This window comes from Terrapene carolina, unplaced genomic scaffold, assembly GCF_002925995.2.
Source record: "Terrapene carolina triunguis isolate 2854851 unplaced genomic scaffold, T_m_triunguis-2.0 Scaffold89, whole genome shotgun sequence".
NCBI classification, from domain to species: Eukaryota; Metazoa; Chordata; order Testudines; family Emydidae; genus Terrapene; species Terrapene triunguis.
The window spans coordinates 32,572,235-32,581,977 of NW_020664440.1; positions in this window are offsets into that span (position 1 = coordinate 32,572,235).

Here is a 9,743-nt window from a genome sequence, read left to right on the forward strand (position 1 = left end):
AGTGATTGGTCTCTATGGAGCGACCACAGTGAAGGGAGTATGTATGACTGTTTTCTATCGTTTAATTAAAACTAGAGCTTTCATTTGGGCCTAATTCTGTTAAATAGATTGAATAATTATATAGTTAACTTTCCTTCTGACACCAAAGCTCTCATCAAAGCCCTGGGGAATCTGAAGTGCAAAAGTATCATGGCCCTGAATGCCCCGTGACTTCAAAGGTAGTTTTATGCTGAGGGACTCTCACAGGCGAAAACGCAAAATTGCTGTCAAGTAGAATAATTTGTCTGGTTTTGTGTTTCTAGACAGAACTGTAAAAATTGTGACTATTTACAGGACCAAATTGATTTAATTTATTTTTAAATTGCTACTTTGGCCTTTTTACAGAAATAGCAGCAAACTGCTCTTCTACTAACTCTTGTGAAAGGTTCTAGATTTGCTTGATCAGGTTAGTGCAGTTCAGTGGTGACTGTGCGGTTTTGTTCTGGTGTAACTCCACTGTCCAATTTAATGAATTTGTCCACTTGATTCTTTCCTGGAATGTACATTGTCCCAGACTCTTAAACAAGAAGTTAAATACTGAAATGCAGCCTGGAAATAATGTCCAGATACCCTTGAACAGAGTTGCTTGAAATACCTGCTGGCTTGGAACCTTTGAGCTTGCAGTCGCTTGATGATACCAACTGAAATGATGAACAGTGTGGAAGGGGAGAGCTCAGGAAATGTGCCTGTCTGTCCAAACATCAGTGCCACTATCTTATTATTTCCAAAGTACCTGTAGATTTACGATCCCAGCTGTGGGCTCTGCACCATTGTGCACAGAAGCCCTGTTCCCTCCCTGCCTAGATGGTTATTCTCTGGCTGCATTAACAGTGTTCCAGTGGGGTGTGGAGCTCTGTGGGGCAGTGACCGCAGTTCCCCCAGACAGGGCAGAGCCCAGGCGGCAGTGCTGGCCCAAGAAAGAGAAACCCTCCTGCATGGTGGAGAAAGAAGTCAGCATGTTCTGAGCCCCTTGGCTGAAGGCTGGACAGTGCAGGAAATAATGCTGCATGGCAGCAGAGGGAGACTGAACTCTGGGTGAGAGATAGTATGGGGGGAATAAACAGTGAATGGGGGGCCTCTTGTCCTATACAAGGATCTCTTCTGTTGACCCTAGGGAGAGGTACCTTCCCCCGTCCCATAGATGGATTCCCACCCACCCCAGTCCCACCATCCCTGTGCACTTGCAGGTGACCCTGCTCAGAATCCTATCTGACAGTATAGGTGAGCCTGAAGCAGTAGTGCAAGTAGGGCGGTACTCTCCAGTACGCAGTACCGGCAAGAGATTATTAGTGGGTATGGGGTACCGGAAAGACTTGGGGCTAGCCCCACTCATCACTCCTGGGTTAGCAGGATTTTTATTTTTCCCCACACACATAATTTACAACTTCCTGTAATTCAGCACCTATTCCTGAAAGACAGATACTGGTGTGTTTTAGTTCGGAAGTCTCAGTCTACATAGAATAGGTCAATCTGAAACGATTGGTTCAAGTGGGGAATTAAGGACAAAAAGCAAGTGTGAATGTGTGTATTGGAGATTTGTGCCTGATGGGGTATCTGGTTTCAGCTCTTTTTTATTTAAAGAATATCAGCGATGTTGTAACGTCTGAGGCCTTTTTTTGCAGCCATAGTAGGAGAGCAGCAGCCATGAGCCAAGAAGCAGAAAGTCACATCCTCACATTCCATCTAAATTATATCAAAACAATGTAATATTGGGCTGTTAAGGTTCCCTTCCCAATAGTATTCACCATCACTAGATAAGCAAGGAATCTCTTAAGATGGTTAAAGAAAACTTTGTTTGATGTCATTTTGTCTGGCAAGGAATCACTTAATGGTTGTGGGTGTGAAATCAATTTTATTGTTTTACCTTTATGGTCCCTAACTTCTCTATTGTTTATTTGTATGGTTCCTTTTTGGTTCTTTGATTAATTATGCAACAGACAGAAACAGTTTTACAAGATTTAAATCAATTAAGGTAGGGGTATGATTAAAGAATTGTTTCATAATGGGCTAAGATTGGTGAAAAATACAGTTTCGAGTACTTTAGTTTAAAATGATTGGTTAAAGTACAGCTAAGCAGGACTCGCCTTGTTAAGCCAGAAACACTAGCCCGCTGCAACACAGACCCAGGTCTGGTCCACGCCCCCAAAGTTGCAGACTTTAACTAAAAACTGCTCAGCAGGTTTCCTATCTCCAGCACTCAGACACCCAGCTCCAGTGGGATCCAAACCCCAAATAAATCCGTTTTACTCTGTATAAAGCTTATACAGGGTAAACTCATAAATTGTCTGCCCTCTATAACATCGATAGAGAGATATACGGGTGAAGGAGTTTGGAGCACAGGTGGTATTCTCTTAGATTCTTCCTGGCAAAGGTAGGGGCCCAGGCAGAGATAGGTGCATCGTGGAGGTGAACGCCTGGCTGCGAAGATGGTCTTGCCAGGATGGCTTTGGCTTCCTCGACCACGGGATGCTATTTGAGGAAGGACTGCTAGGCAGAGATGGCGTTCACCTTTTGAGGAGGGGAAAAACCGTATTTGGACACAGACTGGCTAACCTAGTGAGGAGGGCTTTAAACTAGGTTTGATGGGGACCGGTGTGCAAAGTCCACAGGTAAGTGGGGAACATGGAGACCTGGGAGATGGGTTGGAAATAGGAGGGAGCATGGGCTATAATGGCAGAGAGAAAGGAGGGTCAGGGCAAAACTGGGAGGCAAGATCAAATCAGTATCTTAGATGCCTATATACAAATGCGAAAAGTATGGGTAATAAGCAGGAAGAACTGGAAGTGCTAATAAATAAATACAACTATGACATTGTTGGCATCACCGAAACTTGGTGGGATAATACACATGATTGGAATGTTGGTGTGGATGGGTACAGCTTGCTCAGGAAGGATAGACGGGAAAAAGGGAGGAGGTGTTGCCTTATATATTAAAAATGTACACACTTGGACTGAGGTGGAGATGGACATAGGAGACGGAAGTGTTGAGTCTCTCTGGGTTAGGCTAAAAGGGGTAAAAAACAAGGGTGATATCATGCTAGGAGTCTACTACAGGCCATCTAATCAGGTGGAAGAGGTGGATGAGGCTTTTTTTAAACAACTAACAAAATCATCCAAAGCCCAAGATTTGGTGGTGATGGGGGACTTCAACTATCCAGATATATGTTGAGAAAATAACACAGCGTGGCACAGACTATCCAATAAATTCTTGGACTGCATTGCAGACAACTTTTTATTTCAGAAGGTTGAAAAAGCTACTAGGGGGAAAGTTCTAGATTTGATTTTAACAAATAGGGAGGAACTCGTTGAGAATTTGAAAGTAGAAGGCAGCTTGGGTGAAAGTGATCATGAAATCATAGAATTTGCGATTCTAAGGAAGGGTAGAAGGGAGTACAGCAAAATAGAGACAATGGATTTCAGGAAGGCGGATTTTGGTAAGCTCAGAGAGCTGATAGGTAGGTCCCATGGGAATTAAGACTGAGGGGAAAAACAACTGAGGAGAGTTGGCAGTTTTTCAAAGGGACACTATTAAGGGCGCAAAAGCAAGCTATTCCGCTGGGTAGGTGTCATAACTATAAAGGGAAGGGTAACAGCCCTCCTGTGTACCATACTATAATCCCTCCTGGCCAGAGACACCAAAATCCTTTTACCTGTAAAGGGTTAAGAAAGGTAAAGGTAAGGGGACAAGATACTTTCAAATGTTGGTGGGGGGAAGGCTTTTGTCTGTGCTCTTTGTTTTGGTGGTTGTTCGCTCTTGGGACTAAGAGGGACCAGACATCAATCCATGCTCTCCAAATCTTTCTGAACAAGTCTCTCATATTTCAAACTTGTAAGTACAGCCAGGCAAGGCGTGATAGTTTTATCTTTGTTTTCTCAACTTGTAAATGTACCTTTTGCTAGAGTGTTTATCTCTGTTTGCTGTAGCTTTGAACTTAAGGCTGGAGGGGGATCCTCTGGGCTCTTTGAATCTGATTACTCTGTAAAGTTATTTTCCATCCTGATTTTACACAGATGATTTTTACCTTTCTTTCTTTAATTAAAAGCCTTCTTTTTAAGAACCTGATTGATTTTTCCTTGTTTTAAGAACCAAGGGGATTGATCTGGACTCACCAGGAATTGGTGAAAGGGGAAGGGGGGAATGATTAATTTCTCCTTGTTTTAAGATCCAAGGGGTTTTTGGATCAGTGTTCACCAGGGAATTGGTGGAAAGTCTCTCAAGGCTACCCAGGGAAGGGAGCTAGCCCTTGGGAGTGGTGGCAGCGGACCAGATCTAAGCTGGTAGTTAAGCTTAGAAGTTTTCATGCAGGCCCCCACATCTGTACCCTAAAGTTCAGAGTGGGGAAGGAGCCTTGACAGTAGGAAAGATAGAAAATGTGGCAAAAGACCACGTTGGCTTAATCACGGGATCTTGCATGATCTAAAAAATAAAAAGGAGTCATATAAAAAATGGAAACTAGGACAGATTACAAAGGATGAATATAGGCAAACAACACAGGAATGCAGGGGCAAGATTAGAAAGGCAAAGGCAAAAAATGAGCTCAAACTAGCTACAGGAATAAAGGGCAACAAGAAGACTTTTTATCAATACATTAGAAGCAAGAGGAAGACCAAGGATAGGGTAGGCCCACTGCTCAGTGATGAGGGAGAAACAGTAACAGGAAACTTGGAAATGGCAGAGATGCTTAATGACTTCTTTGTTTCCGTCTTCACCGAGAAGTCTGAAGGAATGCCTAACATAGTGAATGCTAATGGGAAGGGGGTAGGTTTAGAAGATAAAATAAAAAAAGAACAAGTTAAAAATCACTTAGAAAAGTTAGATGCCTGCAAATCACCAGGGCCTGATGAAATGCATCCTAGAATACTCAAGGAGCTAATAGAGGAGGTATCTGAGCCTCTAGCTATTATCTTTGGAAAATCATGGGAGACGGGAGAGAGTCCAGAAGACTGGAAAAGGGCAAACATAGTGCCCATCTATACAAAGGGAAATAAAAACAACCCAGGAAACTACAGACTGTGACGATGCAGTTCTGGCGGGACCCAACTGAGAGTGCCAATTCAGGACAAATTGCTAAAACAGGGCAGTCACAGCCCAAGGCTGGGGTTTTTCCACCTCTAAGGCAAACCAAACCAGCCAGACTAAGAGGACTTCGGTCTCACCCCACTGGCTAACCACAAGTCTCACAAGCAATTCCCTTAGACACTCCAGTTTCCCAGTATCACCACCAGTGCCACTCGTTATGGGGATGAATGGTTATGAAAACCAATACCCCAGAAAAAGAAAAAAGGTTCTCCTGATCCCATAGGACCAAGCCCCAGACCCAGGTCAATATACAAATCAGATCTTACCCACAAATCACGCTGTTGCCAATCCTTTAGAATCTAAAATCTAAAGGTTTATTTATAAAAGAAAAAAGATAGAGATGAGCGCTAGGATTGGTTAAATGGAATCAATTGCATACAGTAATGGCAAAGTTCTTGGTTCAGGCTTGCAGCAGCGATAGAATAAACTGCAGGTTCAGATCAAGTCTCTGGAACATCCCCAGCTGGGATGGGTCATCAGTCCTTTGTTCAGAGCTTCAGTTGTAGCAAAGTCCCTCCAGAGATAAGAAGCAGGATTGAAGACAAAATGGAGATGAGGCATCAGCCTTATATAGTTTTTTCCAGGTGTAAGAACACCTCTTTGTTCTTACTGTGGAAAATTACAGCAAAATGGAGTCTGGAGTCACATGGGCCAGTCCCTGCATACTTTGCTGAGTTACAAGGCATATTTGCCTTTTCTCAATGAATCCATTGTATAGCTGATGGTTCTTAATGGGCCATCAAGCAGGCTAGGCAGAGCTAACACCAGCTTGTCTGGGATGTCACCCAGAAGCATAGCATAAGTTTGCAATACAGACAGTATAGAGCTAATATTCATAACTTCAACTATAAAACTGATACACACATATAGACAGCATAATCATAACCAGTAAACCATAATCTTGTCTTAGACACCCCATTTGACCCCCTTTATACAAGATTTGGGTGCCACTACAGGACCTTGGTTGCAACAATGATCTATATGGTCCCAGATTATATCAATAACGTCACACCATCTATAAAAAGGGAAATAAAAACAACCCAGGAAACTACAGACCAGTTAGTTTAACTTCTCTGCCAGGGAAGATAATGGAGCAAGTAATTAAGGAAATCATCTGTAAACACTTGGAAGGTAGTAAGGTGATAGGGAATAGCCAGCATGGATTTGTAAAGAACAAATCATGTCAAACCAATCTGATAGCTTTCTTTGATAGGATAACGAGTCTTGTGGATAAGGGAGAAGCGGTGGATGTGGTATACCTAGACTTTAGTAAGGCATTTGATACGGTCTCGCACGATATTCTTATTGATAAACTAGGCAAATACAACTTAGATGGGGCTACTATAAGGTGGGTGCATAACTGGCTGGATAACTGTACTCAGAGAATAGTTATTAATGGTTCCCAATCCTGCTGGAAAGGATAACAAGTGGGGTTCTGCAGGGTTCGGTTTTGGGACCGTCTCTGTTCAATATCTTCATCAACAACTTAGATATTGGCATAGAAAGTACACTTATTAAGTTTGCAGATGATACCAAACTGGGAGGGATTGCAACTGCTTTGGAGGATAGGGTCATAATTCAAAATGATCTGGACAAATTGGAGAAATGGTCTGAGGTAAACAGGATGAAGTTTAACAAAGACAAATGCAAAATGCTCCACTTAGGAAGGAACAATCAGTTTCACACATACAGAATGGGAAGAGACTGTCTAGGAAGGAGTATGGCAGAAAGGGATGTAGGGGTTATAGTGGACCACAAGCTAAATGTGAGTCAACAGTGTGATGCTGTTGCAAAAAAAGCAAACATGATTCTGGGATGCATTAACAGGTGTGTTGTGAGCAGGACACAAGAAGTCATTCTTCCACTCCACTCTGCGCTGGTTAGGCCTTAATTGGAGTATTGTGTCCAGTTCTGGGCACCGCATTTCAAGAAAGATGTGGAGAAATTGGAGAGGGTCCAGAGAAGAGCAACAAGAATGATTAAAGGTCTTGAGAACATGACCTATGAAGGAAGGCTGAAAGAATTGGGTTTGTTTAGTTTGGAAGACTGAGAGGGGACATGATAGCAGTTTTCAGGTATCTAAAAGGGTGTCATAAGGAGGAGGGAGAAAACTTGTTCACCTTAGCCTCTAAGGATAGAACAAGAAGCAATGGGCTTAAACTGCAGCAAGGGAGGTTTAGGTTGGACATTAGGAAAAAGTTCCTAACTATCAGGGTGGTTAAACACTGGAATAAATTGCCTAGGGAAGTTGTGGAATCTCCATCTCTGGAAATATTTAAGAGTAGGTTAGATAAATGTCTGTCAGGGATGGTCTAGACAGTATTTGGTCCTGCCATGAGGGCAGGGGACTGGACTCGATGACCTCTCGAGGTCCCTTCCAGTCCTAGAATCTATGAAGCTATGAATCTATATGCACAGCTGTTTGCTCCCCCAGGTATTAATCACTTACCCTGGGTTCATTAATAAACAAAAGTGATTTTATTAAGTATAAAAAGCAGGATTTAAGTTGTTTCAAGTAATAACAGACAGAACAAAGTAAGTCACCAAGCAAAATAAAGCAAAACCACACAAGTCTAAGCTTAATACACCTCTACCCCGATATAATGTGACCCGATATAACATGAATTCAGATATAACGCAGTAAAGCAGCGCTCCGGGGGGGCGGGACTGCAACACTCCGGTGGATCAAAGCAAGTTCAATATAACGCGGTTTCACCTATAACCCAGTAAGATTTTTTTGGCTCCCGAGGACAGCGTTATATCGGGGTAGAGGTGTACATTAAGAAACTGTTTACAGGTAAAATCTCACCCTCAGAGATGTTCCAATAAGCTTCTTTCACAGACTAGACTCCTTCCTAGTCTGGGCCCAATCCTTTCCCCGGTACAGTCCTTGTTAGAAGACATCTTAGGTGGAAACTAGGGGTTTTCTCATGACTGGCATCCCCCTCTGTCCTGCTCCACCCATTTTTATAGCTTTGGCACAAGGCAGGAATCTTTTGTCTCTCTGGGTTCCCACCCCTCCTTCTAAATGGAAAAGTACCAGATTTAAGATAGATTCCAGTATCAGGTGACATGATCACATGTCCTGTGAGACCTCAGCCTCAATTCTTCCTGGGCTGGCCCACACCTGCACAGGAAGGTTTGCAAGTAAACAGAGCCATTTACAACCAATTATCCTAGTCAATGGGAGCCATCAAGATTCTAAACCACCATTAATGGCCCGCACTTTGCATAATTACAATAGTACCTCAGATTGATACTTCATATTTCTAGCTTCAGATGCAAGAATGATACATGCATACATATAGGATGACCACACTCAGTAGATTATAAGCTTTGTACTGATACCTTACAAGAGACCTTTTGCATAAAGCATATTCCAGTTACATCATATTCATAAGCATATTTCCATACAGCATATGGAATGCAACATCATACCAGGTGTCACGGACTCACACTCTTGGCCCCGTGCGGTCCGTGGGGGGTGCCCCTTTCAGTGAGACAGCCCTTCTCGGGGTCCACTCTCTCTCGGGGTCAGGCCCCTCCACCTCCTGGAGCCGCACCTCTCTGAGCCTTAGCACGTCTGTCTCTGCCGTGGGCCCCCTCAGGGAGTCCACTCGCTCTGGACCCCCGGGGCCTCCACCCCTGAAGGGGTTGATGCAACCCTGTTCTCTAGACCGGAGTGACTCTCAGCCAGCATAAAACAGGCGGATTTATTGAGAGTTGAACACAGCACAGGAAACTCTCAGGGCCTCAGGCCTGGCCTCCCTCAGCACAGCACATCCCAGTCTCTCTGCCTCCAGGTGGGCTCTGCCTGCTCCCCCTCTCCAGGCCAGAGCCCCCCTGCTTCCCAGCTGGGCACCTGAGATCCCTGGCCCCAAGCCCCGCCTCTGTCCATTGTCTTCTCTCCAGGTAAACAGGCTCATAAACCGGGGCCTCCTCTCCTTGCTTCTGTCCTCTGGCTGGAACCGGCTGGTTAGGTCACTGGCTCCTCACTCTGCAGCCCATTGTCCTCCCACTGGCCAGAACCGGCTGCGATTCCTGAGCTGGGTCTCCAGGTCCGGTTGCTGGGGTATCCATCCTCCAGGCCATTGGCTGGGGTCCCATGTTCCCTCTCCGGTCCTCTGTAACAACAAACTCCCTCTCCCCTCACCTCGTTAAACCAGTAACACCCAGGGAAACTGAGTCCCACCCCCTCCGCATGCAAACCATTGAAACCCCACCGAAAACAAGGAAAAAACAAGAAAATCCCCCACTTCGTCACACCAGGATTCTTTCAACATTTTTTACACTGATATTTTTGCCCAAATGATTAAGTCTTTTATAGCAAAGAGACTAATGTAAACTGAAAAGCAAAAACAACAAAAAATAATAATAATCACATGAATGGAGGACATGTGTCTAAAACAGGATAAATTTTCAAAACGGTTATTTAAGCTCATATTTTAAGATTCTCAAAGTGGTGTTTTCAAGGAAATTACAGTGTTCTAAGTAATTGACAACTGATGTACCGTTTACATACTTCACTCCAATTTACAGTTTATGGTACTGCCACAACAAGCAATAGACTACATAGCGCTACTGGAAGTCACTAGATGACACTATTGCAAAGTCTTGCTAGCTCT